This window comes from Rhinoderma darwinii, chromosome 5 (genome assembly GCF_050947455.1).
Source record: "Rhinoderma darwinii isolate aRhiDar2 chromosome 5, aRhiDar2.hap1, whole genome shotgun sequence".
NCBI lineage: Eukaryota > Metazoa > Chordata > Amphibia > Anura > Rhinodermatidae > Rhinoderma > Rhinoderma darwinii.
In genome coordinates, this window is record NC_134691.1 from 232942438 (window position 1) to 232948563 (window position 6126).

At 42.3% G+C, this 6126-nt stretch overlaps 1 pseudogene; it reads left to right on the top strand.

Annotated features, from left to right (window-relative positions):
* Positions 1-1138: 1138 nt before the first annotated feature.
* Positions 1139-1310, top strand: LOC142654046 (U2 spliceosomal RNA; annotated as a pseudogene).
* Positions 1311-6126: the final 4816 nt, after the last annotated feature.

Genomic DNA, 6126 nt, shown 5'->3' on the forward strand with positions numbered 1-6126 from the left:
ATGTACAAGGAAGCCCCCAAAGGTGGGAAGGGTATACCTGACATCCCCACTCTGCTGCGGATCGCTTTTGTATGTGACTGTGTTCGTAGGACTCTAAGGACAGCAAACGGCTCTGCGGGCAAGACCATGTCCCGCTACTTCCCCTTCCCCTCTGGCGAGGTTTTGGCTGGGACAAGTGGGACAGCTCCTTCCCTTACAACTGGCACGCTCCCTGGTTCTACGGAGATGTTGTCCGGTTTGTGAGGGAGCATCAACTGGAGGGTCTTAAGCCCGACTTGTGGAAACCTAAGACGATCCACAAGCACATCAGAGCAAAGGACTCGCTGGAGTCTGTTCCAGGGCTTCATGCCGACACGTTGGAGACTGTTTGGAATAACGTGTCATCTGGCAGGTTGACCAACGGGCACAAGGACATTTCGTGGATGGCCATCCAGGGTGGACTGCCTCTTAGGTCATTCATGCATGCCCGCAACCTGTGCAAGACCCGGTACTGCCCCAGGTGCCCCTTCACGGAGGAAACATCTTTGCACACTTTCTGGCAGTGCCCCTTTGCACAGGGTCTGTTGAAAGCCTTGGAACACGAACTTAAGGACTCAGTTCCCAGGAACAGACTGTCGTGCCGCTCGGTACTTTATGGACTGTTTCCTGTGAGTAACACGGATGGAGCAATCCAGGAGGCCTGGCGCATTATGAACTGTTTTAAGGACGCTATATGGTTTGCCAGGAATCGTCTGATTTTGCGGAGAGAGAGTGTGTCCGTCCAGGACTGCCGCAGGCTGATCCACAGCCTGCTCAGAGACTATTCCACCTGGGACAGCCCGGACGTCGATGAGGAAGAGTACTGATACTCTCCTTCCCCCCACTCTCCCTTCTTGTGTGTTGTCTTTCAATAAAGCTTCGGGCCTGTGATCTCCCTTTCCCTATCCCCTCCTACCCACTCCCCCACCCCATCACTTGTCTGTAATGCTTTGTTGTTTGGCTTTAGTGAATGCAAGATTGTTAGTGTAGCATGTGGTGTAATGTATAGCATAGTTTAACCTGTACTGTGTATTATACTGTCATTATTTATTATTTCCTGCTTCATGGCTTGCGCTGCGTTGCAGTAATGTTTGTATGATGACGATTGATTGTCAATAAAGTATTTTTCAATCAAAAAATCTGTTCTTATCAGATTAATATCTGATACGTCCCCTATCTGGGGACCATATATTAACTGGATTTTTTGAACAGGGAGATGGAAATAGAGCTTGCTCTGTCCACTCCACGCATTGACCTGGTATTGCAGAATTTCCAGGACCGGTGCACCCTTTCCTTATGTGTTCAGTAAAATCAGATTTCAAAAGTGCTTTTTGTGTTTGCCATTGTTTTTGTCTTTCTGATTGGATCTCACCTTTAATCCCATTATTTTAACACCTGTTGGACAATGCATTTTTGGAATGTGTAATAATGACCTAATTTATTAAATGACGATGAATTGATTGCCACCTTTTGTTTTGTGTCGGGTTTCTGCTGTGTTTCCAGCATTTCAATTTGGAACAGCTCATTCACCTTCCACCAAGTTAAAGAGCTGCACCTGAACCAGCCAGTCACTCAGTCAACCCACAGCCACTGATTGATGCAGCAACAGCACCACAGTCAAATAGTGGAATAGTGGAGTGGCGTAGGAGAGCAGCAAGCAAGCAGCCATTAAAGCAGCCGCCACAATGGACCTACCTGTGTACACTATATGGATGTGATGGATTGAGCTCTCCTCCCTACATTTCAAAGAAGTAAGAATAGTAGTTGCAACAATTCCTCCCTGGCCTACAAAGAAACCAGCAATTTGGATTTGTTACTATGTTACCTGGAAGAATAACAAACTGTGCAAGGATGGAGGTTGTAGGAGGAAGGACAAGAAGGTGTCTGTAAAGTCTAATATAAGGTTCAGACGGAACATTGCGCATGTCATAGTGGAGCCCTCAGAAGCCAGAGCCAACTTTATGACATCATAATGGGGCCTCAGACATAAAAGCCTGGGCCCAGGCAGTGTTGGTCAGTGCTGCTCAGCAGGCAGCACTGTATTGCAGCTGATCCAAGGCGTGAAGGGAGAAGGGGTGGCTGTGGGCATGCACTTGCTGCTGCTGCCAGCGTTTGTCTGCACGGCAGGAGGGCATTTGGGCGGTGCCAGGAAGGCGTTTTTATGTAGATTCCCTCCGCTTTCAGCACTGCATTGTGGTGCAAGCAAAAGAAGAAAATCCTGTCTAGCTTCCTCTCTGACCTTTATTCTCCTCCCGCCTGGCTGTGCTTGTGTGAGTGTGTGAGCCGGCAGGGTCCCATGGAAGTGATTAGGAGTAGGCTGAATCACTGCAAGGGGTGAACAGCAGTATTGGGCAGGCTCTGGCAACGCGCGCCACTTTCGGGTTATGGCTTCTTGGCCTTTTGGCTTCGATCTGTAGTGGGTTGAAGTCAGAGGGCAAGGTTCACCGGTGGAAACCTACGTTCTCGACCTTTTTAGTTTTCGAACTAAATTGCTGCTATTGAGGTGTGGCTGAAAGCTGGTGTGCCTTTTGCTTTGGAGGATCCGGATCCTGTTCGTGGAGGGAATTCTGTCTTTGGACGTTTGGATTTCGTGGATTTCATTGGAATCGAGCTCTTTTCAAGGGCTTTTTTTCGTGCTGTGGAGGAAGAGGAAAATATCTTTTGGAATATGGCGTATGGAAGGAGAATACCAGGAGAATGGTGAGGATTTCACGATAATCGGTCTGACTTCTTTGATGACAAGTATGGCTTAAAGGATACCATACGGTTCTTCCTGTGCCCAGAAGTCCGACAAGAAAAAATTCTAAGGTACCTTTATGTCAAAGTACTAGTACCGGTTATGGAATTGGAGAAGAAGGATTTCTTTTGTATACAAACCTTCTTTTCTAGGGGAATTTATGATGTGACTTTGGAAACAAATGCATTATGCGAGAAGGCATACGCCCTTTATGAATCTAATAAGGGGCGGGATGTTTTTAAGGGGATAAAAATTGCCCCATTGTTTCAATTTCAGTCGAACTTATTAACCATCCAAATGTAGAGTCCATTTATAACGGACCAAGAGGTAGAATCATACCTTTTGAATTTTTGTGAAAAACTTTCCCTAAAGCAACATGGGATGACGGATTTCGGAGTGTGGAATGGAAAACTAATATATTATGCTAAGTTTAAAAAAGTAAACCCCCGCCTGTGGTTTTTATAAATCGTAGTAGAGGATATCTATTTTTTTCAGGGATGCCTCCCTATTGCAGAAGTTGCAAGAAATACGGCCACAGTGATGATAACTGTAAACGCTGTATGGACTGCCCGATGAATATTCATCAAGAGGCTGATTGTCCAAAAAAGAAGGAAAAAATACCTGAACTGCAGCAAGTAGAAGAGGTGATGGAGAATGTTCAGGAGGAGGAAAGAGAGAATACGGAAAAAGAGAGGAAGGAAAGGAAGGAGAAGGAGAGAAAGGAGAAGAGAAAAGAGGAAAAAGAAAAACGGCAAGAGAAAAAAGAAATTAGGAAGGAAAAAGAGGAAAAGAAAAAAGCAAAAGGAAAAGTGGATAAAATATCTGGAATAGTGGTAGCCCAGAAATCTGAAGCTGGGGGATCTGGACAAATAGAAGGAATTACTGTAGTGAGGGAAACCACTTTAGATAGTCCTGGGGAAGAGGAGTGCCTTACTGAAGAGGTCATGGAAATTACATTAAGTAATTTGAAAAGAACTTTAGAAGAAGAAGCGGGTGTGGAGGTGGAAAGTGGAAATATTGGTGGTGAAAAAAGAAGAGTAATAGAAATTTTGGAAGTCGTGTCGATCTTAAGTATCCTTCTATTACTGATGAGGGCGGGGGAGAAAGCCCTGGAATTTTTACTAGAACATGATCAGTATAGCTTCCCTGAATGTTCAGGGGTTAAAAAATTCAAAAAAGAGAGTTGCTTTATATGATTTTTTTAATAATGAAGCTTATGATTTCATTTTTTTTGCAAGAATGTAATATAGAGAAAAGTATGTGTTATGAGTTTTACAAAAAATCTTGGAAAGGAAAAGCCTTTTTTTCAGGAGGAAATGAGCAAAAGAGCGATGGAGTAGGCTTTTTATGTAGTAAGGAGTGAAAAGTGGAGAAAATTCAAGAAATTTATCTGGGGAGGATAATGATGTTAGAAGTGAAGAAGACTAATAAAGAAAATCAAATGTTTTTGTGTGTATGCGAACACAGACAAGAGTAAGAGAATTCAACTCTTTGAAATTCTGCAGTTGTACCTCACAGGTTCTGATCCTATTATTATAGGAGGAGACTACAACTGTCATATTGAAAATAAGAAAGATGGTTCTGTATCACTTTTAAAAGGAACGCTCTCATCAATTAATCTTAAAGACATGTGGGAAATATGTGGTAAAAAGAAAGTGTTAGGGATCTGCCAGGTACTACGTCTAGGTATACTCCTGGGATTAATCAATCCACACCTGAGGCCAGACCTGTTAGACTGACACCGTCTCCCACCAACCAGGGTGGCAGGCTCAGGAGTGGGAGAGCCTATTGCGGCCTGGTCAGTCGGAGTTAGCTCCGCCCCCTGTCCTTTATTACCTGCCGTGTTCTCTTCCTCAGTGCTTGTAATTCTTCTGGATTCCTGGCCCCCCTGCTGCTTGCTCCAGCCTGCTTCTGCCGTGCTTCTGCCTTGCTGCAGTTCCGCTTAACCTGCTTCGCTTTGCCCCTAGCTTGCTTCCTTCTCCGTGCTCACGTTGGTATACTCCACTTCATTCTGGTCCTGACTACTCATTCACCGCTCCGTTTCCTCGCGGCGTTCCGTGGGCTACTGCCCCTTCCCTTGCGTGTTCCCTGTTTGTTCTCCCGTGCACTTAGACAGCGTAGGGACCGCCGCCCAGTTGTACCCCGTCGCCTAGGGTGGGGCTCACTTTCCCTTCACCTCCTTCCTGCCATTACAGAAAGAGGATGAAATCACATGGAGTAGAAAAAATTCTAGGTCTAGAATAGATTATTTTTTTGTATCAGAGCATTTTAAAGGGTCATCTTTTAAAACTGATTTTAACTGTTTCTCCAATCATAGATTTATCAAATGTACGTTAGAATGTGAGAGAATGGAAAGCAAAAAATTTAGTACGAATGTATTAGAAGATGAGAACGTAAAATTGGAATTTGGTTCATTCTATAAAAAGTTACAGTGTAGGAAAAGCAGTTTTAAGGATGTTTTTGAATGGTGGGAGTTCGTAAAATTTCAGATCAAAATTTTTTTTTATTCGTATTAGTAAAAAAAATGCGAGAGAGTGGAATTATACGAATCACTAAATACGAAACTCCAGTGTTTTTATGTCTTGAAAAAGAATGGTGTAATGATGGATGATGAGATTGAAGGCATTAAAAGCCAATTAACAGAAGTTTGTATGAAAAAGGAAGGGAAATCATATTTAATTTGAGAGTAAAAATCTTGGAATGCGATGAAAAATGCTCAAAATTTTTCTTTAAGAAAATCATTAATAAAAAAGATTATATTGACAAGCTGGAGGGGGAGGTGGTTTTGGAAGGAAAATTGAAAAAGGCACATGAGTTTTATGATAACTTATTTTCTGAAAAAAAGAATGATTGTTTTTTAAGGGACCATTTTATCAGTCAATTAGATAAAAATTTTAATAAAGAAGAAATAGGTCTTTTATCTAAAGATATTACTGAAAATGAAATTTATAATACGGTTAATAGCTTTTCGAATGGGAAAACACCTGGTTTGGATGGTTTACCGATAGAGTTTTATAGGGTCTTTTGGAGTTTGGTGAGTGTGGATTTTTGTGATATAATTTTTAGGGTTTTATCCTCTTTTAAAATGCCAGTATCGTGGTCTGAAGAGTTGATTGTTTTACTTTTTAAGAAAGGGGATAAAGAAATGATAAAGAATTGGAGGCCCATAACGTTATTAAATATGGATTATAAAATGTATGCAAAATTATTTGCCAATCGTTTGAAAAAAGTAATTTCATCGGTAATTGAGGAGGATCAGACATGTGCTGTGCCAGGGAGAAAAATTACGGATTCATTACTCTTGATCAGAGATGTATTATGGGATTTTAAAGATCGTGATCAGGATTTGGCATTAATCTCATTAGATTTTG